This window comes from Pongo pygmaeus, chromosome 6, assembly GCF_028885625.2.
Source record: "Pongo pygmaeus isolate AG05252 chromosome 6, NHGRI_mPonPyg2-v2.0_pri, whole genome shotgun sequence".
NCBI classification, from domain to species: Eukaryota; Metazoa; Chordata; class Mammalia; order Primates; family Hominidae; genus Pongo; species Pongo pygmaeus.
In genome coordinates, this window is record NC_072379.2 from 27223796 (window position 1) to 27238788 (window position 14993).

Here is a 14993-nt window from a genome sequence, read left to right on the forward strand (position 1 = left end):
ATTATCCTGAGATGGCGCTGCTGGATGTTAGTGCTGGAAAGGTGGCAGCACCTTTGTCCTGGGGGATTAGGAACTGACCAGATCCTTCCTGACTGCCCCCCAGAACAAGTGGGGGCTGGTACTGCATTGAATGATGACCCCCCCAAAATGTGTTTGCACTGGCTCAATGAATATACAATGCAGAGGCCTAAAATGAAGACACATGAATCGTGTTATGTGGAGCTGGGAAACAGGTGCCTCTCAGGTATCTCATCTTCCCCAGCAAGTGTGGAATGTGTCCATGCCCATGGTGTGTGACCTGTCCTTCTTAACTTGTACACAACTCCAGGTCAGTTCTGAGTGAAGGACATGCAGATGAGATTTCTCAGGTCATTTGTATGCTTGACATTATGGCTGCTGCTTTTGCTGCCCCTGCCCCTAGGCCCGACCTAGCTTAAAGTCTAGGCTTTAGGTAAAAAAGGTGGAGGGCTTCCTGTGTCCTGTGATGGGAAGTCAGAGATCCCTGGGGGTTGGGGTGCACTTTAGTTTTGTGGCAGGATGAGAGCTGCAGTGATTTTATTAATTGTGATTGGCCTGGCCTGGTCATAGCTCCGGGTGAGGGGGAGGGAGTCAGCGGTGGTGGTCCCCCAGACATCCACGTGCCCAGCACTGACCTGTCTGCCCTCAGGCACAGCAAAAGGCACAACCACAGGCCCTGACTTGCCCCCCTACTCCCTGCACCCCAGATGGGAATACTCGGAGGCTACAATCTGAATGTATTTTTCTACCGTTTTAATCTGAACTGCCTAACACACCGTGGAGATAGGATGGGTGACGGGCTTTGGGGGAACCAGGGCAGGATCATGGATCCTGGGGGAAAGTTAAGGACACAGGAGTGGTTTTCACCTTTCTGTGGAGCCCAGCTCTCTACCGGGTCATTGCCACACAGCACCTTTACAGAGACTAGCTCTGCGGTGATTGGGAATCCCAGCAGCCCCGGGCTGCTCCCTGTCCCCTGCTGCCTGTGCTCCTTCCCTTGCCCTTCAGAGCCCACACGAAAGAGGAGGTTGCCACCCTGTGAGCCTGAGGGAGCTGTGTCTGACTGGAGCTTCTGCCTGGGGTATTCCAAAGAGCTACTTATGGGTATGGTCTGTCCAGATACCTTGTTTCAAGAAGAAAGGATGCAAGCTAGCAAGTGTAGCATCCCCACAGCTGATAAATATGTGTTTCTTATTTTTAAACCATCACATCTTTATATCACATTAGAATAAAGTTTTTAAAACCTGCTGCTCCAGCCTCACCTGTGTGTTCTGTGACCCAGTCTCACAATCAAACTGAGTTTGATTGTGAGTGCTGTTGTTAGAAATGTTACTAAGAGAGGAATATGTATAAATTAGATCAAATTTAAGGTTATTCTTATAATGCCACTTGAGTGGAAAGTAAGAGGGTGGAGTCACAGGCACTCAGTTGGGGTTTACCCACCTTCCGGTTACTAGACTCGTGAGGGTGTGGCACAGGTGAACCTGTCATTGGTGACAAAAGGAAAAAGGCTAGTGGGGAAGGGGTGCTAGGCTGTGGGGCTAAACCCTGGGCATGTTGGACCTGTGAGGTCCCTGAACATCTAACTGGCTGGGTACCTGCCCTTGTCAAGTTACCCTCGAGGGTACCTGCCCTCAGGTGAACCTGAGGGACAGGGCCTGTGAAGTAAGAGGGTGTGTGTGGAGGTGGCCTGTCCCTATGAGAGGGGGAGTTTAAGGCTCATTACAGCTGATGGCTGCTGCTCAGCCATCCCTCTGCAGAGCAGGCAGGTCCTCAGCCACATATATAGTTCAATGCCTTTTGGAGTGTTTAGGGAGTCCTTCATGTTTTAGAAATTCTAAAAACAACAACAACAACAAATTCCAATTCTAATGTCTGTTATTTTCCCTGCGCCAACTGGAAAAAAGTTGTCCCTCACCTCGAAGTCTTAAGTGACACCCAAGGATAGCCATCAGTGTCTTGGCCATTGAAGCCTCATGTATGCTCTCTTCCACCAGTTTGATTTGCAGCCTCATGGTTGTGTTATACTAAATATACTTTCCTCTGGCCTTGTCCACATATATAGGTGTGTGTGTATATATGTGTGTGTGTGTATGTGTGTGTGTGAATATATCTTAGTCTTTCTAAGATGAGCATATTGCCTGGTCGTGGTGGCTCATGCCTGTAATCACAGCACTTTGGGAGGCTGAGACAGGCGGATCACTTGAAGTCAGGAGTTCAAAACCAGCCTGGCCAACATGGCAAAACCCTGTCTCTACTAAAAATACAAAAAAGTTAGCTGGAGGTAGTGGCAGGCGCCTATAATCCCAGCTACTCAGGAGGCTGAGGCAGGAGAATCGCTTGAACCCAGGAGGTGGAGGTTGGAATGAGCCGAGATCAAGCCACTGCACTCCAGCCTGGGCAACAGTGAGACTCTGTCTCAAAAAAAGAGAAAAAAAAGAAAAAAAAAAGCATATTTGGGCAACATAATTCTTGCTTATCCGTTCCCAGCCCCTGCTGCCCCTCCATTTCTAATAGCCATCCCACGTTGTGGTCAGCAGTGTGGTACAGCATGCTGAGAAAGGAGCTCAGGGATGGGATAAGGGTCTTTCCTGCATTATCCAAATGATTAGAAAGTTGTTAAAAAGGTGTCGAATTGTTCTACTTTCTACTTTTAAATAGCTAATAAGATGCATTATACAAGCAGACCCAGGTAAGGGAAAAAGCAAGTGCATTTCAAGGCTCAGCTCACTTCTTAATTAGCTGTGATACCCAGGGCATGTGACTCCGCCTACAGGAACCTGTTTCCCTGTCCATAAGGCGCACTAATGCTGGGGCCGGTGGGTGTGGGGGAGGGTCCTGGAGCCTTGCTCAATCTGTCAGAGTAGGAACCGTCCTATCAGGCATGCAGTTGGGGAGAAGGGCGTGGCTTCCAGCGTTTGGCGGGGCCTTTGTCTCTGGCTCAGGCCGGAGCCTGGGATCCATCTCTACTGTCCCGCGTGTTGCCCCTCGGGAGCCCTCGGTGACTTTGTCACAGCCTCTGTTGCCCTGAGATCTGCAGGTACTGGGAGATGCATGGCTAAGATGCCAGGACATCCTGGAAACCAGGAAATGGTGAGTATGCAGGGTTGGGCATCCCAAGAGGGGAGAGTGGGCTGGTCGAAACCGGCGGAACCGGCCTCCCCACGGTCAGCTCCCGGGTCCACCGACCTGAGTCCCCGTTGGCGCAGCTGGGCCCTTAGTACCCCCGGAGGGTGGGGTGGGGGGCGGCGCAAGACTGCGGCTGAGCCAGCGGACTTTGACCCTTCACCGTCCTCTTCCCGCGCCGCGACCTGCCTGAAGCTCTCTGGGCAGCGCTGCACCACCCGCAGCCCCGACTCTCCCAGATTGTTCAGGGATGACAGAGGGTCATTAGAGCAGAATCCCGACTCGGTGGGTGCGTGGGAGGAGCTGCGGCCAGTGGGGTCCCTAGTGTCTCCTGTTAAAAAAATTTTTTTTTGAGATGAAGTCTCGCTCTGTCACCCAGGCTGGAGTGCAGTGGCGCGATCTCGGCTCACTGCAACCTCCACCTCCCAGGTTCAAGCAGGACATTGTACGGTGCCTCCTGGGAAGGAGGGGACACTCCTTGAGTAATTTAATGGGCAGGATGGGGATGGGAGAATGTTTTGAGGGATACCATGGTCTGACTTGACAGTTGAGTCAGACATGTTTGTGTTCCCATCAGCGCTGCCACTTCCTGAGTTTGTCACCTTGGAAAGACTTTTTCACTTGTTTCCACTTGTTTTTCAATAACTGTAAATTACGTTTCGTCAATAGAGCTGAAAATTTTTTTAACAAGTCAAAGACCATGAAAGGTGGATTTCAGAAAAATCTAGTCATATATTTTATTTGTTAAAAATGCTTCTTTACCTTTATCTTCCTCAGAGTGAGTGTAGTAAGTTTGTTATGTCCGTTCTTTTTGGGTGGTGATTTCAAATAGAATTCCAAGGCTTTGCTTTGGGAATGCTACCAGGGAAAAGAAATAGGAAAAATCACTTTTTCATTATGGCTATAGAAAGTGAATACATTTCCCCAAGAAAATGTGAAAGATTAATTGATGAAGTGCATATATTTGCCAAAATGTCAGCTCCCCTTTTTTGCAGGGTCTAAAATTTGTAACAGTGGATATCTCTGTTTTGTATTCTGTTGCCTAAATGTCCAAGTTTGATGTTAAATTTTATGAAATAGAACTTGGCACCTTCTAGAAATGTTCGTATATGGTTGCTTATTAAACTATTTATCATGAAAGTATGTAAGTGGCATGCTTAATGTCTGAAAGAGATAGAGACTTCAGCTTTTCCTGTTGAAGTATAAAATTTAAGTGCCTTACTATTTCCTTACAATATTCTGTAAACACTGTGTTTGAGTGATTTTGCTGTTTTCTTTAAACACTGGGCATTAGCTTTAAACTAAGATTAGGCAGAAAAGGGCTTTCTTTCTTAAGGAGGAGCAAACTACTGGAAGGTGAGAAAAAAATATGGGAGGGGGAGGAAGGGATAAAACATGGCGAAATCAGATCCTAGATCAGAGAATGTTTTACCTAGAAGTCAGCCTGTTCTTAAGAGGGACATAAGGAGGGGTTGTAAGATTGGGTCGAATTTCAGGGGCCTGGGGAAGGAAAGAAACTTAAGAAAAGTTTGGTTAACAAGTATTTTGTTCTGTCCACTAGAGACAAACTTGTTTAATTGTTTATGAGACAAAAAAATAAAAATATATGGGAATTTAGAGAGTCTCTGGCTTTGGGATATCAAAAACAGGAAGGGTGTTTCTCAGCAGTAAGATGCTCTTGAAAAACACAAAGAATGGGGGATTTCTTTAATCACAGCTGTTATCTACCCACCTCATCTTCTCCCACCACTTTTCCTTGCCTTATACTTTTTTTTCATTTGGCTCTTCTTGATTTGTACCTTTCATAATAAACTGGTAAATGCAAGTATAGTGTTTTGCTGAATTCTGTGAGTAGTTGTATCAAGTTATTGAACTTGAGAAGGAGGTTATGGGAGCCCCCAGTTTATATCGGAACTCTTCCTCCCTCCACCCCTCTAACAGGCCCCAGTGTATGTCATTCCCCTTCCTGTGTACATGTGTTCTTATTGTTCACCTCCCAATTATAGGTGAGAACATGCAGTGTTTGGTTTTCTGTTCCTGCGTATTAGTTTGCTGAAGATAATGGCTTTCAGCTCCATCCATGTTCCTGCAAAGAATATGATCTTGTTCCTTTTTATGGCTGCATAGTATTCCATAGTGTATAAAGCAATTGCAACAAAAGCAAAAATTCACAAATGGGATCTAACTAAACTAAAGAGCTTCTGCACAGCAAAAGAAACTATCATCAGGGTGAACAAACAACCTAGAGAATGGGAGAAAATTTTTGCAATCTATCCATCTAACAAAGGTCTGGTATCCAGAATCTACCAGGAACTTAAACAAATTTACAGGAAAAAAAACAACCTCATTAAAAAGTGGGCAAAAAACATGAAGAGACACTTTTCAAAAGAAGACATTTATGTGGCCAACACACATGTGAAAAAATAGCTCAGCATCAGTGATTATTAGTGAAATGCAAATCAAAACTGCAATGAGATAACATCTCATGCCAGTCAGAATGGCGATTATTAAAAAGTCAAGAAGCAACAGATGTTGGTGAGGCTGTGGAGAAATAGGAATGCTTTTACACTGTTGGTGTGAATGTAAATAAATTTAATCGTTGTGGAAGAGAGTGTAGCTATTCCTTAAAGATCTAGAACCAGAAATAACATTCGACCCAGTGATCCCATTACTGGGTATATACCCAAAGGAATATAAATGATTCTATTATAAAGATACATGCATGCGTATGTTCATTTCAGCACTATTCACAATAGCAAAGACATGGAATCAACCCAAATGCCTATCAATGATAGTCTGGACAAAGAAAATGTGGGACTTTTTTATTTGAATGCCTTTGTTTTCTTCTTTTTACCTGATTGCTCTAGCTTGATTCCTTAGTACTATGTTGAACAGAAGTGGTGAGATTTGATATCCTTGTCTTCTTTCTGATACTAGAGGAATAATTTGTTGCATTTCACTCTTGAATATAATGGGATCTGAGGCCTTAATGTATATGGCCTTTATTGTGTTTTAATGCATGCTTTTATATGTACATTGTTGGGAGTTTTTATCATAGAAGTATATTAAATTTTGTCAAATGCTTTTAATAAATTTTTTGAGATAATTATATAATTTTCATTCTTTATTTTGTTATTGTAGTATATTATTTTTAATGATTTGTGTATGTTGAAACATTCTTGCATCCTGGGGATGAGTCCTACTTGATCATAGTGTATGATCCTTTTAATATGTTGTTGAACTCAGCATCTAGTATTTTGTTGAGAATTTTTTCTGTATCTTCAAAGGGATATTTGCTTATAATTTTCTTTTCTGTAGTGTCCTTATCTGGCTTCAGTATGAGGGTACTAATGGCCACCTCAAGTGAGTTTGGAAGTGTTTTTACTCTTCAATTTTTGGAAGAGTTTGAGAAGGACTGACATTAGTTCTTCCTTAAATGTGTGATGCAATTCACCCATGCAGTCATTTGGTCATGGGATTTTTTTTTTTTTTTTTTTTTTTGAGACAGAGTCTGGCTCTGTCCCCCAGGCTGGAGTGCAGTGGCACCACCTCAGCTCACTGCAAGCTCCGCCTCCCGGGTTCACGCCATTCTCCTGCCTCAGCCACCTGAGTAGCTGGGACTACAGGCGCCTGCCACCACGCCCTACTAATTTTTTTGTATTTTTAGTAGAGACAGGGTTTCACCATGTTGGCCAGGATGATCTCGAACTCCTGACCTCGTGATTCGCCCATCTCGGCCTCCCAAAGTGCTAGGATTACAGGCTTGAGCCACCATGCCCAGCCGGTCATGGGATTTTTTAAAATTGGAACTATTTGGTTACTGCTTCAATTTCCTTCCTCATTATTGATCTGTTCGGTATTTCTATTTCTTTATAATTTAATCTTGGTGGGTTTGTTTCTAATAATTATTTCTTGAGTTATCAAATTTGTTGTCATATAATTGCTCATAGTAGTCTCTTATTATCTTTTGCATTTCTCTGGGATCTGTTGAAATAACTTAATTTTTTATTTACAATTTTTTTTAAGTCCTCTCTCTTTTTGTTCCCTGGGTTAATATAGCCAAAAGTTTGTCAATTTTGGTTCTTTAAAAAACTCAGCTCAATTAAAAAAAATTTCTATTGTCTTTCTAGTCTCTGTTTACTTTCTTTTTTCTCTAATTCTTGATATTTTTATAATTAAGCTAACGGAATTATTTTGGTCTTGTTCAAGTTTTTTGGGAGTTAAAGTTAGGTTGTTTATTTAAATCTTTCTTTTTTTATTACTGTAGGAGTTTATTATTATAAACTTCTGTCTTAGAACTGCTTTTGTTGTATCCCAGAAGTTTTGGATCCTTGTGTGCTCAATTTTATTTGTATTGGGGTGCTTTCCTATTTCCCTTTTGATTTCTTCTTTGACCCCCATTGGTTGTTTAGGAGCATATTGTTTAATATCCACATATTTGTGAGTTTTCCAATTTTCTTCTTACTATTGGTTTCCAGTTTTATACCATTATAGTCAGAATAAAAACTTGACATAATTTTAACCTTCTTAAATTTGAAAAGCTTGTTTAATATATAATCTCTCCTGGAGAATATTTTATGTATTTTTGAGATAAATGTGTATTCTTATGCTGTTGGGTGAAATGTTATATTTATATCATCTATTTAGTCTATAGTGTTATACAAGCACACTTCTTTTTTTGAAGATTTCTGTTTGAATAATCTGTCTGTTTCAAGTAGGGTATTAAAGTTTTCTATTATTGTATTCCTATCTACTTCTCCCTACAGTTCTGTCAATATTTGCTTTATATATTTAGAAGCTCCAGTGAGAATATATAATTTTTTTTTTTTTTGAGACAGAGTCTTGCTCTGTCACCCAGACTGTAGTGCAGTGTCGTGATCTTGGCTCATTGCAATTTCTGTCTCCTGGGTTCAAGAATTCTCCTGCTTCTGCCTCCCGAGTAGCTGGGACTACAGGTGTGCGCTGCCATGCCTGGCTATTTTTTGTATTTTCAGTAGAGACAGGGTTTTGTGTGTTGGCCAGGCTGGTCTCAAACTCTTGACCTTGGCCTCCCAAAGTGCTGGAATTACAGGCATGTGCCACCGTGCCCAGCCAAGCATATATATGTTTAATTATAATATCCTCTTGACAAATTAGCCTCTTTATTACTATATGGAGAACTCATTTGACTCTTGTGATAGATGTTGCCAGGAGGTCTATTTTGTCTAATTTAAGCATAACTACTAAAGCACTTCTTTGGTTATTACTTGCATGGAATATTCTTTTCCATCTTTTCACTTACAGCCTGTGGTTGTCCTTATAGCAAATGCTAGTCTCTTGTAAGCAGCATATCATTTGTCTTTAAAAAATTTATTCGTCCTGTTTTAGTCTATTTTGTGCTGCTATACCAGAATATCACAGACTAGGTAATTTATAAAGAGTAAAAGTATTTGGCTTATGATTCTGGAGGCCGGGAAGGCAAAGAGCATAACACTGGCATCTGTTAAAGGCCTTTTTGCTGCATGATAACATAGCCAAAAGTATGAGGGGGGGAGAGAGTTTCCTTTTATAACAGACCCACTCTTGTTATAATTAATAAATTCCCGTGATAAGGACATTAATCCATTCATGAGGGCAGAGTGCTTATGGCCTAATCGATTCTTTTTTTTTTTTTTGAGATGGAGTCTTGCTTTATCATGTAGGCTGGAGTGCAGTGGCGCAATCTCAGCTCATTGCAACCTCTGCCTCCTCAGTTCAAGCGATTCTCCTGCCTCAGCCTCCAGAGTAGCTGGGACTACAGGTGTGAGCTGCCACACCCGGCTAATTTTTGTATTTTTAGTAGAGACGGGGTGTCACCATATTGGCCAGGCTGGTCTCAAACTCCTGACCTTATGATCTGCCTGCCTCGGCCTCCCAAAGTGCTGGGATTACAGGAGTGAGTCACTGCACCTGGGGTTTTTTTTTTTTTTGAGATGGAGTTTCAGACTTGTCACCAAGGCTGGAGTGCAATGGTGTGATGTTGGCTCACAGCAACCTCCACTTCCTGGATTCAAGTGACTCTCCTGCCTCAGCCTCTCAAGTAGCTGGGATTATAGGTGCCCACCACCACCCCTGGCTAATTTTTGTGTTTTTAGTAGAGACAGGTTTTCGCCATGTTGGTCAGGCTGGTCTACAACTCCTGGCCTCAGGTGATCCATCCGCCTCAGCCTCCCAAAGTGCTGGGATTACAGACGTAAGCCAGTGTGCCTGGCCAGGCCTAATCAATTCTTAAAAGTCCCGCTTCTTAATACTATCATAATGGCTATTGAATTTTAACCTAAAATTTAGAGATGACATTTTCTGTAGCAGTGTGTGTTTATTGGATAATTTAATCTCTTTATATGTAAAATACTGATAGGTTACTATTAATAAGTTACCATTAATAAGTTATTATTGTGGTTTTGTTGTTTTCTGACTATCTAAAATTTGTTTGTTTTTTCTTGTCTTATCTTTCCTGTGGTTTTGTTCATTTTTGTTGAGACAGGATCATGCTTTGTTTCCCAGGCTTGAGTGCCTGGCGTGATCATAGCCCTCTGTAACCTTAACATCCTGGGCTCAAGCAGTCCTCCCATCTCAGCCACCAAAGTAGCTGGGGCTACAGGCATGTTTCACAACACCCAGCTATTTTTTGTAGAGATATGGTCTCCTTATGTTGCTTGGGCTGGTCTCAAACTCCTGAGCACAAGTGATTCTTCCACTTCTGTCTCCCAAAGTGCTGGGACTACAGGAATGAGCCACTGCACCCAGCCTTAAATTTTTGGGTTTTTTTTTGTTTTTATATGCTTTAGTTACTTTCTCTTTTTCTTTTGTGTATCTACTATGGTTTTTTCCTAGTGGTTATCATGGGACTTACATAAAACATCTTATATTTTAACAGCCTAGCTTAAGATGATAGCAATTTAACTTCTATGCCATAGAAAAACTACAAATTTTCTGCTTTCACACATTTTATACTATATATGGCACTTTAGAACGTTTTATATTGTGCATTTAACAAATTATTGTGGCTATCTTTCTTTTTAATACTTTTTAATAGGTCTTACATTAGAGTTAAAAGTGATTTATGCAAAACCATTACAGTATTAGAGTATTCTGAACTTCACTACTTACCATTTCCAGTGACATTTATACTTTATGTCTAATGTATAATATGTTTTTCGTATTGTTAGTTAACATTCTATCATTTCAATGTGAAGAATTTCTTTTAGCATTTCTCGTAAGACAGGTTGAGTGGTGATAAATTCCCTCAGCTTTTTTGTCTTAAAATGTCTTGATCTCTTCTATGTCTAAAGGACAGCCTAATTAGATATAGTCTTAGTTGTCAGGTTTTTTCTTTTTAAAGTATTTTAAATATATAATTGAGTCTCCTAGCTTGCAAGGTTTCTGCTGAAAAATTCACTGAGAACATTATAAAGGTTCCCTTGTATGTGAAGAATCTCTTGTCACTTATTGTTTTCAGGAATTGCGCTTTATCTGTGAATGCTGAAAATTTAATTATAAAGTGTTCTAGGGCAACCCTATTAGGTTCTTTTTGCTGTAAGTATATTGAGCTTCATGAAACTGGATGTTCATATCTTTTTCTAAATTTGGGGAGTTTTTGTTGTTGTTGCTGTTTTTTGTTTTTTTTTGAGACAGGGTCTCACTCTGTCAGCCAGGCTGGAGTGCAGTGGCATGGTCTTGGCTCACTGCAACCTTTGCCTCCCAGGTTCAAGCAATTCTCCCACCTCAGCTTCCCAAGTAGCTGAAACTACAAGCATGTGCCACCACACCTGGCTGATTTTTGTATTTTTTGTAGAGATGGAGTTTTGCTATAATGCCCAGGCTAGTCTCAAACACCTGAACTCAAGCCATCCCTGCACCTCGGCCTCCCAGAGTGCTGGGATTACAGGTGTCAGCCACCATGCCTGGCCTAGATCTGGGAAGTTTTTAGACATTATGTCTTTCAATCTCTTTCTCTTTTTCTCTCTCCCTTCTTCTGAAAATTCTAAAATGTGTTGATTTGTTCACTTTATGATTGGTCACTTTCAAATAGCCTATCTTTGAGTTCGCTGATTTTTTTTATGTTATAATTGAGTCTCCTGTTATGATTTTCTATTATGGTTTTTCAGTTCTACCTTTTTTTTTTTTTTTTACTTTAGCTGCAGGATTTCTGTTTGGTTGTTTTTTATGGTTTCTATTTTCCTATTACTTTCTTTTTTCTTTTTTTTTTTTTAATGAGCCATCTTGCAATGTTGTCCAGGTTGGTCTTGAACTCCTGGCCTCAAGCAATCCTCCTGCCTCAGCCTCCCAATGTTTTATTATTACAGGTGTAAACCACCATGCTTGGTCTACTTCTTTATTATATTTCTCACTTTGTTTCTGTGTTGTTTTCTAAAATTTTTTAGTTATCTATTGTGTTCTTTTGCATCTTATCAAAGTTTCTTAAGATGATTATTTTCAATTCTTTGTCAGGCAATTCTGAGATTTCCATTTCTTTGTAGATGTTTACTAGAGCTTTATTAGTTCTTTTGGTGATGCTCTTGTTTTCCTGATTCTTTTTCATCTATGTAGACTTATGTTTGTATCCCTAAATGTGAAAGAACAAATCTTCCATTAATTATAGAATAGTTTTGAAAGATAAATAATTTCTTTTATTGGGTCCCTGGGCTGATGAGATTTCAACTGAGATTGCATTTGAGTTTGTTGGAGCCAGATGACATGACTTCTTACTTGGCCTTGAGTGGGTTTCATGGTTGGCTGACCTGTTATCAGGACATCAGTCGTAGATTCTGTCTACTACCTAGAAAGACAAGGGCAGAATCTTTATTATTAGGGCTGTTGTTGAGATAAGAAATTTCACTTGTTTCCTCATATAGGGGTGCTTGACTCCTACTGGATCTCTGGTCTAACCCAGTCATTAGACAGTTCACTGGATGGGCAGGACTGACCCCTGATCAAACCTGAGAGCCACTGGAACTGATCCATAGGGCTGCTTCAGGATACACAACTGAGACTAAAAGTCTTCAGTTTTGTCTCTGGGTCCATGATATATTTCCCTCCGGGTTTCTAGGTGGGCAGGACTGTTCCCAGACACTGGCTGAAGGGGATTAAAACTGGGTTACAGGCCTTGCTTTAAGATTCGCAGTGAGACTGATGTCAGCAGGCCTGCCTCAAGGGGCACAGACTTGCATGCTTTTAGGCAAGTCCCAGGTTGAGCAAAACTGCTCCTGAACTGTGGCTGCATGAAACTAGAGCCAGGTTGCAGTGCCATTTCAAGAGCCAGGTTACAGTGCCATTTCAAGACTCCAGAATAATGTTGATTGTCCTACATTGAGGGGCACAGATGGATGTTTTTCCCTGGGGGTCCCTTAATTTACATATGAATTAGCTATATGCCTCTTGCCTATAGAAATATCTGTGTTTTTCACCTATGTTGCCCCTACTTTGATTATGACATATTTTTTCTTGGCTTTCTTTCTTTTTTTTTTTTTTTTTTGAGATGGAGTCTCACTCTGTCGCCCAGGCTGGAGTGCAGTGGCATGATCTTGGGTCACTGCAACCTCCACCTGGCGGGTTCAAGCGATTCTCCTGCCTCAGCCTCTCAAGTAGCTGGGATTACAGGAGTCCGCCACCATGCCTGGCTAATTTCTTGTATTTTTTAGTAGAGACAGGGTTTCACCATGTTGGCCAGGCTGGTTATGAGCTCCTGACTTCAGGTGATCCACCCGCCTGAGCCTCTCAAAGTGCTGGAATTACGCACCTGGCCAGTTATTTTTTTTTCTTGTAAATTTGTTTAAGTTTCTTATCGATGCTGGATATTAGTCCTTTGACAAATGCATAGCCTCCCAGAGTGCTGAGATTACAGGCGTGAGCCACCGCTCCTGACCTTTTTTCTTGGTTTTCAATGATTATTTTATTCTGTTCAGGTGATAGTCAGGAAAATAATCTTAAATTCACAATCTACTTACAGTTTGAATGTATATGATTGTGTGAGAAGAACATTTTTGTTATTTGAAGGTAATTAAAAAAAAATTTTGTAACTGTCTCTTAGGTAGTCTTAAGTGTTTAATTGTGGTTAAAAATATACAATTGTCATCTTAAACATTATTAAGTGTACAGTTTAGAATTGTTAAGTACAATCCTATTGTTTTGCAAGAGGTTCTAGATAATTTTTGTCTTACAAAAGTAAAAGTGAATACCCATTAAACAACAAATTGTCCTTTCTACCTCTTTCCAGTTCCTGAAGAACACCATTCTACTTTTTGTTTCTATGAGTTTGACTAAATATTTTATACAAGTGTAATTATACAGTGTCTCTTTCTTTGTGACTCTCTTATTTTACTTAACATAATGTTCTAAAGATTTATCGTTATTGCAGTACTTGTCAAGATGATTGGCTGACTTGTTATCAGGACATCAGTCATAGATTCTGTCTATTACCTAGAAAGACTCAACTTTCTTCAGAGTCTTTATTATTACGGCTGGTGTTGAGATAAGAAATTGCACTTGTTTCTGCATATAGGGGTGCTTGACTCCTACTGGATCTCTGGTCTTGTCAAGATGTCCCCTTTTTAAAAGACTGAATAATATTCCATTGTATATATGTGCCACATTTGTTTAATCTACTCATCCGTAAAGAAACATTTGCTTCCAGGTATTATTTTTTGTAATGCTGCAATGTACCTGAATGTACAAAATATCTATTCCATGTTCTGCTTTGACTATGGGATATTTTAAATATACTGATTTAGTACCATGTATATGCTCTTGATTTTGTCACCTGATCCTTTACGTTATATCCCCCAAATCATTGCCAAAACCAGTTGTCATGAAACTTGCCCCTTCTGTATTGTTCTAGGAGTTTTACAGTTACAGGTTTTATGTTAAAGTCTTAGTTCATTTTTTAAAATTGACACATGTAATGTTACACATATTGGGGTACAATTATATGTAGGTTGTATAATGATCAAATCAGAGTATTTAGTGTATTTATTACCTAATGCAATTGTTATTTTTGTGGTGAGAACATTCAAAAGCCCCTTTTCTAGCTATTTCATCTTATCTTTGTTTTTTGGGTTTTTTTGAGACAAAGTCTTGCTCTGTCACCTAGGCTGGAGTGCAGTGGTGTAATCTTGGTTCACTGCAACTTCCACTTCTTGGGTTCAAGTGATTCTTGTGCCTCAGCCTCCTGAGTAGCTCGGATTACAGGCATGTGCCACCACACCCAGCTAATTATTGTATTTTTAGTAGAGATGAGGTTTTGCCATGTTGGCCAGGCTGATCTTGAACTCCTGGCCTCAAGTGATCTACCAGCCTTGGCCTTCCAAAGTTATGGATTACAGGCATGAGCCAACTTGCCCGACCTTATTTATTTATTTAGAGACAGAATTTTGCTCTATCACCCAGACTGGAGTGCAGTAGTGGAATCATAGCTTACTGTAACCTGAAACTCCCAGGCTCAAGTGATCCTCTCACTTTAGCTTCCCAACTAACTGGGACTACAAAAACATGCCACCATGTCTGGCTAATAATTTTATTTTCTGTAGAGATGGGGTCTTACTATGTTGTCCAGGCTGGTCTTGAACTTCTGACTTCAAGTGATTCTCCTATCAGCCTCACAAAGTGTAGGGATTACAGTCGTGTTTCACCACACCTGGTCTCTTCTAGCTATTTTGTACTACTGCGTAGTAGAAAACCAGAACTTATTTTCCCTGTCTAATTGTAACTTAATATTTGTTAAGTAACCTCTTCCCATCCTCCCCGTTTACTCTTCTGTGATCCCTGTTGTATTTGTTGCTTCTATAAACCCCTCCTTTTTTTTCAGATTACTCGTAAAAGTGAGATTATAATGT

General features: G+C 40.7%; 1 long non-coding RNA gene across 3 annotated transcripts in view; it reads left to right on the forward strand.

Annotated features, from left to right (window-relative positions):
• Nucleotides 1–2947: 2947 nt before the first annotated feature.
• The window catches only part of LOC129040660 (uncharacterized), a 107578-nt gene continuing 95532 nt past the window's right edge, over nucleotides 2948–14993 (forward strand). For all 3 annotated transcript variants that reach the window (XR_010127101.1, XR_010127100.1, XR_008503699.2), the window contains exon 1: nucleotides 2948–3111. This is a non-coding gene — a long non-coding RNA (uncharacterized LOC129040660). The remainder of the gene's footprint in view (nucleotides 3112–14993) is intronic.